We start from the raw sequence: 12,292 nt of genomic DNA on the forward strand, positions 1-12,292 counted from the left end.
CTACAGATGTACTATGGAAAGCATTCTAACCAGGTGCATCACCATTTACTACAGAGGGACCAGTGCACAAGTCTGGGAAAAAAGCTGCAGAGGGTTGTGAAATTAGCCAGCTCCATCATGGGCACTAGCCTCCCCACCATTAAAGACATCTTCAAAAGACAACACCTCAGACATGCAGTGTCTATCATTAAAGACCCCCACCACTCAGCATATGCCCTCTTTACATTACTACCATCATGGAGGAATCACAGGACCCTAAAGACACACACTCAACATTTTAGAAACAGCTTCTTCTCCTCCTCCATCAGATTCCTCAACAGTGCATAAACTTGCCACGGTTGTGGGCTGAACTGGGAGTAGTGAGGAATCAGTGTATGGAGGGGGGGGGTTACAGATTGAAGATTTGGATGAGTGGTGCCATAACAACCTCCAACTCAGTGTGGGAAAGACCAGGGAGCTGATTATTGACGTCATGGGAAGGAAAGCAGAGATCCATGAGCCAGTCCTCATCGGAGGATTGGAGATGGAGAGGGTCAGCGACTTTAAATTCCTTATTGATATTATTTTGGAGCATCGTCCTGGGCACAGCAGATGGATGCAGTTACAAAGAGAGTATGGCAGTACTACCTGATTAGGAGTTTTTGGAGATTTGGCGTGACATCTAAAATGTAGACAAGCTTCTGTGGAAGTGTGGTGGAGAATGTGTTGACTGGCTGTATCACAGCCTGGTGTGGAGTCACCAGTGTCCTTGACTGGAGATCCTACAAGGGGTGGTGGGTGTGGCCCAATACATCATGAGTGGGGCCCTCCCAACCATTGAGAACATCTACATAAAACGCTGTCACAGGAAAGCAGCATTCATCATCAGGGATTCCCACCATGCTCTCTTCTCACTACTGCCACCTGGAAGAAGTTACAAGAGTCTCATGATTCACACCACCAGGTTCAGAAACAATTGCTACCCCTTAAACCAAAGAGGATACTTCACTCAACTTCACTTGCCCCATTATTGAAATGTTTCTACAACCAATGGACTCACTTCCAAGGACTCCTCACCTCATGTTCTCAATATTTATTGCTTATTTATCATTAATATTTATTTATTATTATTATTATTATTATTTCTCTTTTTTTTGTATTTGCAGTTTATTGTCTTCTGCACTCAGGTTGAGCGCCAGAATTGGGCAGTCTTCCGTTGACTCTGTTATGGCTATTATTTTATCAATTTATTTAATATGACCACAAGAAAATTAATCTCATGGTTATAGTATATATGATAATACACATGTACTTTGATAACAAACTTACTTTGAAATGTGAACTTTAAGGTAGAGAGACAGAAGGAAGGAAATTATAGGCCAATTAGTCTGACCTTAATATTCAATATTCAGGAGGGATAGACATGAAGGAAGGGGAGGTGGGGTGGCATTGCTGGTTAAAGAAGAGATTAACGCAATAGAAAGGAAGGACATAAGCCGGGAAGATGTGGAATCGATATGGGTAGAGCTGCGTAACACTAAGGGGCAGAAGACGCTGGTGGGAGTTGTGTACAGGCCACCTAACAGTAGTAGTGAGGTCGGAGATGGTATTAAACAGGAAATTAGAAATGTGTGCAATAAAGGAACAGCAGTTATAATGGGTGACTTCAATCTACATGTAGACTGGGTGAACCAAATTGGTAAGGGTGCTGAGGAAGAGGATTTCTTGGAATGTATGCGGGATGGTTTTTTGAACCAACATGTCGAGGAACCGACTAGAGAGCAGGCTATTCTGGACTGGGTTTTGAGCAATGAGGAAGGGTTAATTAGCGATCTTGTCGTGAGAGGCCCCTTGGGTAAGAGTGACCATAATATGGTGGAACTCTTCATTAAGATGGAGAGTGACATAGTTAATTCAGAAACAAAGGTTCTGAACTTAAAGAGGGGTAACTTTGAAGGTATGAGACGTGAATTAGCTAAGATAGACTGGCAAATGACACTTAAAGGATTGACGGTGGATATGCAATGGCAAGCATTTAAAGGTTGCATGGATGAACTACAACAATTGTTCATCCCAGTTTGGCAAAAGAATAAATCAAGGAAGGTAGTGCACCCGTGGCTGACAAGAGAAATTAGGGATAGTATCAATTCCAAAGAAGAAGCATACAAATTAGCCAGAGAAAGTGGCTCACCTGAGGACTGGGAGAAATTCAGAGTTCAGCAGAGGAGGACAAAGGGCTTAATTAGGAAGGGAAAAAAAGATTATGAGAGAAAACTGGCAGGGAACATAAAAACTGTCTGTAAAAGCTTTTATAGATATGTAAAAAGGAAAAGACTGGTAAAGACAAATGTAGGTCCCCTGCAGACAGAAACAGGTGAATTGATTATGGGGAGCAAGGACATGGCAGACCAATTGAATAATTACTTTGGTTCTGTCTTCACTGAAGAGGACATAAATAATCTTCCAGAAATAGTAAGGGACAGAGGGTCCAGTGAGATGGAGGAACTGAGCGAAATACATGTTAGTAGGGAAGTGGTGTTAGGTAAATTGAAGGGATTGAAGGCAGATAAATCCCCAGGGCCAGATGGTCTGCATCCTAGAGTGCTTAAGGAAGTAGCCCAAGAAATAGTGGATGCATTAGTGATAATTTTTCAAAACTCGTTAGATTCTGGACTAGTTCCTGAGGATTGGAGGGTGGCTAATGTAACCCCACTTTTTAAAAAAGGAGAGAGAGAGAAACAGGGGAATTATAGACCGGTTAGCCTAACGTCGATGGTGGGGAAACTGCTGGAGTCAGTTATCAAGGATGTGATAACAGCACATTTGGAAAGCGGTGAAATGATCGGACAAAGTCAGCATGGATTTGTGAAAGGAAAATCATGTCTGACGAATCTCATAGAATTTTTTGAGGATGTAACTAGTAGAGTGGATAGGGGAGAACCAGTGGATGTGGTATATTTGGATTTTCAAAAGGCTTTTGACAAGGTCCCACACAGGAGATTAGTGTGCAAACTTAAAGCACACGGTATTGGGGGTAAGGTATTGGTGTGGGTGGAGAATTGGTTAGCAGACAGGAAGCAAAGAGTGGGAATAAACGAGACCTTTTCAGAATGGCAGGCGGTGACTAGTGGGGTACCGCAAGGCTCAGTGCTGGGACCCCAGTTGTTTACAATATATATTAATCACTTGGATGAGGGAATTAAATGCAGCATCTCCAAGTTTGCGGATGACACGAAGCTGGGTGGCAGTATTAGCAGTGAGGAGGATGCTAAGAGGATGCAGGGTGACTTGGATAGGTTGGGTGAGTGGGCAAATTCATGGCAGATGCAATTTAATGTGGATAAATGTGAAGTTATCCACTTTGGTGGCAAAAATAGGAAAACAGATTATTATCTGAATGGTGGCCGATTAGGAAAAGGGGAGGTGCAACGAGACCTGGGTGTCATTATACACCAGTCATTGAAAGTGGGCATGCAGGTACAGCAGGCGGTGAAAAAGGCAAATGGTATGCTGGCATTTATAGCGAGAGGATTCGAGTACAGGAGCAGGGAGGTACTACTGCAGTTGTACAAGGCCTTGGTGAGACCACACCTGGAGTATTGTGTGCAGTTTTGGTCCCCTAATCTGAGGAAAGACATCTTTACCATAGAGGGAGTACAAAGAAGGTTCACCAGATTGATTCCTGGGATGGCAGGACTCTCATATGAAGAAAGACTGGATGAACTGGGCTTGTACTAGTTGGAATTTAGAAGATTGAGGGGTGATCTGATTGAAACGTATAAGATCCTAAAGGGACTGGACAGGCTAGATGCAGGAAGACTGTTCCCGATGTTGGGGAAGTACAGAACGAGGGGTCACAGTTTGAGGATAAAGGGGAAGCCTTTTAGGACCGAGATTAGGAAAAACTTCTTCACACAGAGAGTGGTGAATCTGTGGAATTCTCTGCCACAGGAAACTGTTGAGGCCAGTTCATTGGCTATATTTAAGAGGGAGTTAGATATGGCCCTTGTGGCTACGGGGGTCAGGGGGTATGGAGGGAAGGCTGGGCGGGGTTCTGAGTTGGATGATCAGCCATGATCATAATAAATGGTGGTGCAGGCTCGAAGGGCCGAATGGCCTACTCCTGCACCTATTTTCTATGTTTCTATGTTTCTATGTTTCTTAATGGTTGGGAAGATGTTGGAGTCAATTATCAAAGATTAGCTTTCAGAGTACTTGAAAGCTAATGATAAAATAGGCCATAATCAGCATGGTTAATCAAAATGTTGCCTGACAAATCTGTTGGAATTCTTTGATGAAATAACAAGCAGGATGAACAAAGGAGAATCTTTTGACGTTACGTATTTGGATTTTCAGAAGGCCTTTGACAAAATGCCACACATGAGGGTGCTTATGAGCCCGTGGTATTACAGGGAAGATTCTATCATAGATAACACAGTGGCTGACTGGCAGTAGTCAAAGAGTGTGAATGAAAGGAGCCTTTTCTGGTTGGTTGCTGGTGACTAGTGGTGTTCCACAGGGGTCTGTGTTGAGACCAATTCTTCTTACATTATATATTAATGATTTGGATGATGGAATTGATAGCTTTGTTGCAAAGTTTTCATGTGATATGAAGATAGGTGGTGGAGCAGGTAGTTTTGCGGAAGTAGAGAGGCTACAGAAGGACTTAGACAGATTAGGAGAATGGGCAAAGAAATGGCATGTGGAATATAGTGTCCGGAAGTGTATGGTCATGCACTTTGGTAGAAGAAATGAAAAGTATGACTATTTTCTAAGCAGAGAGAAAATACAAAAAACTGAGGTGCAAAGGGTACAGTCAATGTTTTGGACCAAGACCCTTCAGAATGGTAAAACACCTTGATATAGTAAATGTCAAGAAGTTGTTTTCTATGGTGGGAGAGTCTATGACCAGGAGACACAGCCTCAGAATACTGGAGCATCCTTTAGGATGGAGATGAGCTGGAATTTCTTTAGCCAGAGAGCGATGAATCTATGAAATGTATTGCCACTGGTAGGTGTGGAGGCCAAGTCTTTATACATATTTAGGCAGAGGTTGATAGAGTCTTGATTGGTCTGGACATCAAGGGATATAGGGGCAAGGCAGGAGATTTGGGCTGAGAGGAAAATTGGATCTACCATGATGAAATGGTGGAGCAAACTTGATGGGCCAAATGGCCTAATTCTGCTCCTTTATCTTATGATTTTATGGTCTTAACACTACCTCACTATTTTTTGCATTCTTTATGTACTACTTATTCTATATGCATTTCTTATTGTAATTTATAGTGTTATATACCCCTAGGGTTTATTTTTTTCTGTGGACTGTCACTTTAAAATGCCAAGAGAATGAGACTGACTTTTGGACACTGTTGGATTTCTACTGACTACAAAATTGCTAGGTTACTATGGTGAGAGAGGTGGAGTTGTCTGATGGACAATGAATGTTTATGGTTCCTCGCGGCTTATTTTTGAATAAGCAAGGTTAGATGATCCTGTCACAGACACACATAGAGAGACACATGCTCAGAGTCAAGGTGGTTTTGATCAATGAAAGACACCAGTGAGTGGGGTCACTGGTTTAAACTTTCAATAGCCCAAAAGGGGTGAGTTGAGATTGATCCAGAGTATTGATAAATGACTCTCACAAAGTACTGCAACTAGAAGAAGTTTGCAGAGACAGAAGAGGTGAGAGAAAGGTTTGAAACAGAAGAAACCTAGTGATAAAGAGATCACTGTTTGGACTCTCTTCTAAGTAGCCCGCAAGGGTGAGTTTGATTCTATTGGGCCTGCTTAATATGCATTCAGAATGGAGAAAAAATAGAGAATGGAGAGAATCTGTGTTTGCTTATACATCATTACACAATATGTAAGCAACTCTCTATTCTGTCTATCCTGAAACCATTCTGTTATCCTTTCTAAATCCTTGTTTATAATTAAATGCTACAGAAAACAGAAAGCAAGCTCTTGTCGGTTTTTCTGATTTTAGTATGCAACATTCAAGGAACCTGAATCTCAAGTGGGAATGATAATGTTGGAACGTTCTCTGTTGTGGGAAGTGTACACCACAAATAAGCAGAAACATGTATTGTAGTTAAGGACAGAACAACAAGCTGAAGGTGGATGGAGTTTGTCCGATTTATGAGTGTGGGCATAAAGACAATGAAGATCTTGAAATGCCACCAATGATGTTTAGAAAACTGCCAAGGAGCTATTTTGTCATATCTGTAAACTTTGCAGAATCTAAGACACCTACACAGATGCTACAATATAGATCTCCCTTTTGATCTAAAGTTGTTACTGCCAATGTTCTTTTATCAACCATTGACAGCCTGGAAAGATTTTGCATTTGCAAATCTGATAAATTGTTAAGTTGGTTTATTACTACCACATGAACTGAGGTGCACTGAACTTGTTTTGCATGCCATCCATACAGATCAATTCATTACAATAGTACATTGCAGTCATAGAAGGTAAATTAATGACACAATGCAGAATAAAGTGCTACGGTTACAGAAAAAGTGCAGTGGAGGTAGACAGTAAAATGCAAGGCCATAATGAGGTCGATAGTGAGATCAAGAATCTATTTTATCATATTGGGGGGAGCATTCAATATGCAATCTAGTCATATACAAATTAGTATGAGGCAGGTAATTTACCAGCCCATATGAGTAGGGCTCCCATGGTGATGCAGGAGTAACATTCTGTATTGCTGTTATACAGCTAGATGTAATCCCTCAATAAGATTAAACTCTCAATTTATAGACAGGTGTTTCAAGAGTATATTTTATAATTCAAGGCACTAGTCATGAATCTATTGGTATTAAGAATTGTTTTCTCTCTATCACAGGTTTTCATTGTAATAAGCAATTCAAAATAAACTAACAATCATGATAAGAAGTCCAACTTTTCTTGAACTGACTTGGCTCAATGAATACCAATCTTACAAAATAAACTCTGTCACATGCACATTGATTTGAAAGCATTTTCATACCATCTCTACTTAAACTATTTTCTTCTCATCCACAATCTTAAGCATGGTTGTCATAAATTTAATGTTAAAAGGGTAGAATGTTTTTGCTGTATTATGGTCCTCTGAAGACTTAAATCTCATTTTAATCCCTATTTTTCATTTGACCTTAATTTATTTTGGTCATTCTTGTCATGATCAGAAACTATTTTGGATTGAAGGCACACTGCTGAATTAAGCAGGTAACCAAAACAGACACGTGCACTTTGGAAGAACTGTTCCAGTCAAGGGTAATGTTGTTCTGATGAGACACTGAGAATGTATCCTGGTGTCTTTATAAAAATAGATGAGAGGTATATGTCACCTTAATTATATGCTTCCCTCAGTAAAGCTAAACCCTGGTTTCAGAGCTGCAGTATGCAGATGATGCTTGTGTCTGTGCATACTCAGATGCAAGCTCTAAGATGTTGCCAAATAGTTCACTATAACACACAGGAGCGGGTTGTGCATGCACATCGGTGAACCTAAGGTCTCCAACTCTGTTACACCACAATGCTCTCAGAAAATAAATGTTTGCAGAGAGACATTGGAAAATATAGAAGACTTCCCATCTTTCATGAAAGCAGACATAGATGACAAAAATTACCATTGCCTTCATTACCATTGCATTCAGCGCTCTTTTTCAGTCAACTAAAAGTTGACACAACTTTTAGTTGACTGAAAAAGAGCTCAGACTAGCACACATCCATTGTCTTCCAGACAGTCATGCTCTCTTACATGCTTCTGAGACCTGAATAACTAGAAAGTAGAAAAATACTGCCAACACTATCTCAACAGAATCTTTCAAATTCACCGGAGGAAGAAGTGAAACAGGTCTCTCTGGCCAACAATACAGAGAAGATTTAGTCACTGTCAGTTGACATTGGGGAGGGTTCAAAGGATTTTCACAAAAATTGTTCATGAAAGGCTTGTCATATGAACTGCATTTGATGGCTCTGGGCCTGTACTCACTGGAGTTCAGAAAAATGAGTGGTGAACTAATTGAAACCTATCAAACGTTGAAAGGCCTTGATAGAATGGATGTAGAGAGAATGTTTTCTATGGTGGGAGAGTCTAAGACCAGAAAACCAGTCTCAGAATAGAGGGGTGTCCTCTTAGAATGAAGTTGAGGAGGAATTTCTTTTGCCAGAGTGTGGTGAATCTGCGGAATTCGTTTCCACAGGCAGCAGGAGAGACCAAGTAATTGGATATAGTTAAGGGAGAGGTTGATAGACTCACGATAAGTCAAAGCATGAAGGGATATGGGAAGAAAGTGGTAGATTAGAGCTGAGAGGGAAAATGGAGTAGCCATGATGAAATAGGGGAGCAGACTCAATAGGCCAAGTAGCCTAATTCAGTTCCTACATCATAATTGTCTTATATCATTTCTCAATCATTATAGATCATCCTGTGCCATTTTTCAAAGTCCAACATTCAAAGTTCAATGTAAATTTATTTTCAAAGTACATATGTGTCACCATAAACAACAGTGAGATTCACTTTCCTATGGGCAATCACAGCAAATATTCGAAACACAATAGAATCAATGAAAGACTGCACCATATAATGAAATAGCAGAGCAGACTTGATAGGCCAAAAGGCCCAGTTCTGTTCCTACAGGTATATCTTTTGGTGTTATGGTCTTACGGTCCTGTGATACATATGGTATACATGCCCAATGCTAGATTGTCAAAGCAGACACAGGAAGTTACATCACAGGAAGATAACACAAAGTAGATAGTGTAAAGGATTCAAAGATATAAACTAATTTGTAAAAATGGGACATCTCCATTGACACCTAAATTTCTCTTTTATCTTGTTCTACCTCAATGAGGTAATTGAATTGTATCTTGGTGCATGTGGCAATGAACCATTTCCTTCCATTCAAAGTGGAGAAAAAGTGTTTGAAATTGGTACTCTAAACCTTAAGGCAATATGCCAGGATGATGCAAAGAACCTGCCTAATGGCAAAAAGAATACCTCACCTCATAATCAATCCTACTTCCTGCCCTATCAGGTATCTCCTGCTCCAACTGTGGAAGAGTCTGTGTCTTCCACATTGACTTCCTTAGTCATCTCAGATGCCACAACACTGGATTAGAAGTGAGACTTGTTGATTTCATGGAAACCATCTAACTAGAAGATAATTCCCTCAAAAAGAAAGAAAATTGACTAATTTGTCATTTGTTATTTGTGGAAGCTTCTCAACTATGCTCAGACTTTTTTTAATGTTATAGTATTTTTTTCAGTGCTGTCACCCAAGTGTCAAAAGATCCCCACTAACTCAAGTAGCTCATCCTTGAAAAACTAATCCTTCTAGCATCTCCTCATAAATTTTGAATAGCTTTATATTTACTTGTCAACTAGCAGATTCAGGATTGTGCCTCTGATTCTGGTTACAAAATGCAAAGCCTCCTAGGATGACTCTGTATGAGTCTCTGTGTCCTGTTGCAGATGTGGCAGGGCGGGTTTTGAGTAACTGGTTTATTGCACCTAAAGAACACTGGTGTCAATAGTTGTGAAGCAGTGGCTTTCTACTGAATCAGGCAGAATCCCTAATGATTATCCCAATATGGTTTATTGGGTTATAGTCTATAAGTAGAAGGCTAACCATGTCACCTCTTATTCCAAATGTGCATGCTAACTAGCTGAATATATATCTTGGACAGCTAAATGGAGGAATAAGTGCTAGTAAATCTCGCCATTTAAACAAAACAAGCATCTCTTCGTAGCTCCAAAAAATGGTCACCAGTCGATCCTTCCAACTTTCTACCAAAGCATAAAATTGTTCCATTGAATCATTATACAGTATTGTGCAAAAGTCTTAGGCACATACGTATATAGCTAGGGCCCCTAAGACTTTTGCACAGTACTCTGAGAACAGAAGTTGATGAAAGTCAGAAAACAGATTAAGTGGTGGGTGTCCCAGTAGGTGAACTGACAGTTTCCTGTGACTTCTTTTCTTATGGACAGGAGGAGTCTTTGTTATCTTAAATATTATTTCCTGAATTACAGAAGAAATAGATTCCCACATTAAGCAGCTTTGTAGCTTTAACAACTGAATAAGAATATATCGTTAACCTATTACATTTCAATGATAATATGTCAAAAATGTGCCAGTCATCAGAAAACATTTTTTGAACATTCAGCAGCTGTGAAAGGCACTGTATAAATGCAAGGATATATTTATATACAGCTTCATATCTGGATTCCTGATTTGGAAAAAATTCATTCATATCGTTATTTTATCAGCCATGCATCTTTGTTTTGACGAAGATAACTAAGGGGCAAGATAAATGCGAAACCCACCTCCCCAGCCCTGAAGCTCCCAATATTTGTTGGAATTATTGGTCTTCCCATTCATATTGGTGGCTGATATACAGGAACATAGACATTCAATTCTGGCCTTATGATGTTGATCCACATTTTGTTTATTCTTTTTGTCCTAACATGATATCATGGTACTTAAAATCTAGAGTCTTTTTTGCTCCAAATTCCTGCATTTGCAGTCTTGTATGTCTCCTTTTAAAAACCTCACCTTTTTAAGAACTAAACCATTAGTTATATTGAGGCAAGATTTATCCAATTGCCATTATCTTCAGAAACATTTTAAAGTTGAAAGATAAACATAATTTACCAAATAATTTATATATTGCCTTAATAACACATTTTTTATACATGAGCACTTTCATGGTTGCATTATCCTCATGGTAGAACACATTTCATTTGTTCCTGATTGTCTCTGATCATAACATTCAGGTGTTTCAGTTGTGATAAAAAATGTGAGAAATCTTGTAATGTGGCTATTTTGTTCAGTTGTAAACTGTGTGTGATGTGTGACAGAGCTCTTTGTTTCCAATTTGCAAACAATAAAGATTTAATAAAGAAGAAGACAGTGGTGCTCCATATGGTAAGGAAACAAAAAATTCCTGAAACAAATTGTTCTGAACAAAGACTCATGCTCAATCAGTAACACTCCACTTATAAAATTCTGAAAATTGCTTCAAAGGAACCAAATTTTGGAAGTAGAGGACATTTGTGTCTCTACTACCATATCTTCTTAGAGAGTCACATGGAGTTGAGGATTACTTGCCTCCACTGCAGTTCTTTGGGTTAAGAGGTAGTGGATGAACCCTAGTGAGATCACATATGTAGTCATAGTCATAGTCATTGTCATACTTTATTGATCCCGGGGGAAAATGGTTTTCGTTACAGTTGCACCATAAATAATAAATAGTAATAGAAATAGTAATAGTAATACTACTGTTAGTAAATAGTAAATAGTAATAGTCATGGAAATAATAAATAGTAATAGAAAATAGTAATAAATAGTTAAATAGTAATATGCAAATTATGCCAGTAAATTATGAAATAAGTCCAGGACCAGTTTATCGGCTCAGGGTGTCTGACCCTCCAAGAGAGGAGTTGTAAAGTTTGATGGCCACAGGCAGGAATGACTTCCTATGACGCTCTGTGTTGCATCTCAGTGGAATGAGTCTCTGGCTGAATGTACTCCTGTGCCCAACCAGTCCATTATGTAGTGGATGGAAGACATTGACAAAGATGGCATGCAACTTAGACAGCATCCTCTTTACAGACACCACCTTCAGAGAGTCCGGTTCCATCCCCACAACATCACTGGCCTTACGAATGAGTTTATTGATTCTGTTGGTGTCTGCTACCTTCAGCCTGCTGCCCCAGCACACAACAGCAAACATAATAGCACTGGCCACCACGGACTGGTAGAACATCCTCTGCATCGTCTGGCAGATGTTAAAGGACCTCATCTCCTCAGGAAATAGAGACGGCTCTGACCCTTCTTGTAGACAGCCTCAGTGTTCTTAGACCAGTCCAGATAATTATCAATTTGTATCCCCAGGTATTTGTAATCCTCCACCATATCCACACTGACCCCCTGGATGGAAACAGGGGTCACCGGTACCTTAGCTCTCCTCAGGTCTACCACCAGCTCCTTAGTCTTTTTCACATTAAGCTGCAGATAATTCTGCTCACACCATGTGACAAAGTTTCCTACCGTAGCCCTGTACTCAACCTCATCTCCCTTGCTGATGCATCCAACTATGGCAGGGTCATCAGAAAACTGTCCATATATTGTCCATCTCTTATTTCCCATGGACTGAGGCTCCAATTAAAAGTAATCTACATAATTGGTCTGGACTCCCAGTGACAGCAGATTTCCTTTCATGAAGAATATTACTGACCTAGATAGGTTGTTATCATTATTGAGACTAGTTTTCAGATATTGCAAATGTTCAGTAATAGTCACAGGTAAAGGAGATAGCGCTT

At 39.9% G+C, this 12,292-nt stretch overlaps 1 protein-coding gene across 2 annotated transcripts in view; it reads right to left on the reverse strand.

Moving 5' to 3' along the window:
• The window catches only part of arhgap15 (Rho GTPase activating protein 15), a 731,418-nt gene that overhangs the window by 672,413 nt on the left and 46,713 nt on the right, over positions 1–12,292 (reverse strand). The gene's annotated exons all lie outside the window — the stretch shown is intronic.

The sequence above is a fragment of the Mobula hypostoma genome, chromosome 5 (assembly GCF_963921235.1).
Source record: "Mobula hypostoma chromosome 5, sMobHyp1.1, whole genome shotgun sequence".
NCBI lineage: Eukaryota > Metazoa > Chordata > Chondrichthyes > Myliobatiformes > Myliobatidae > Mobula > Mobula hypostoma.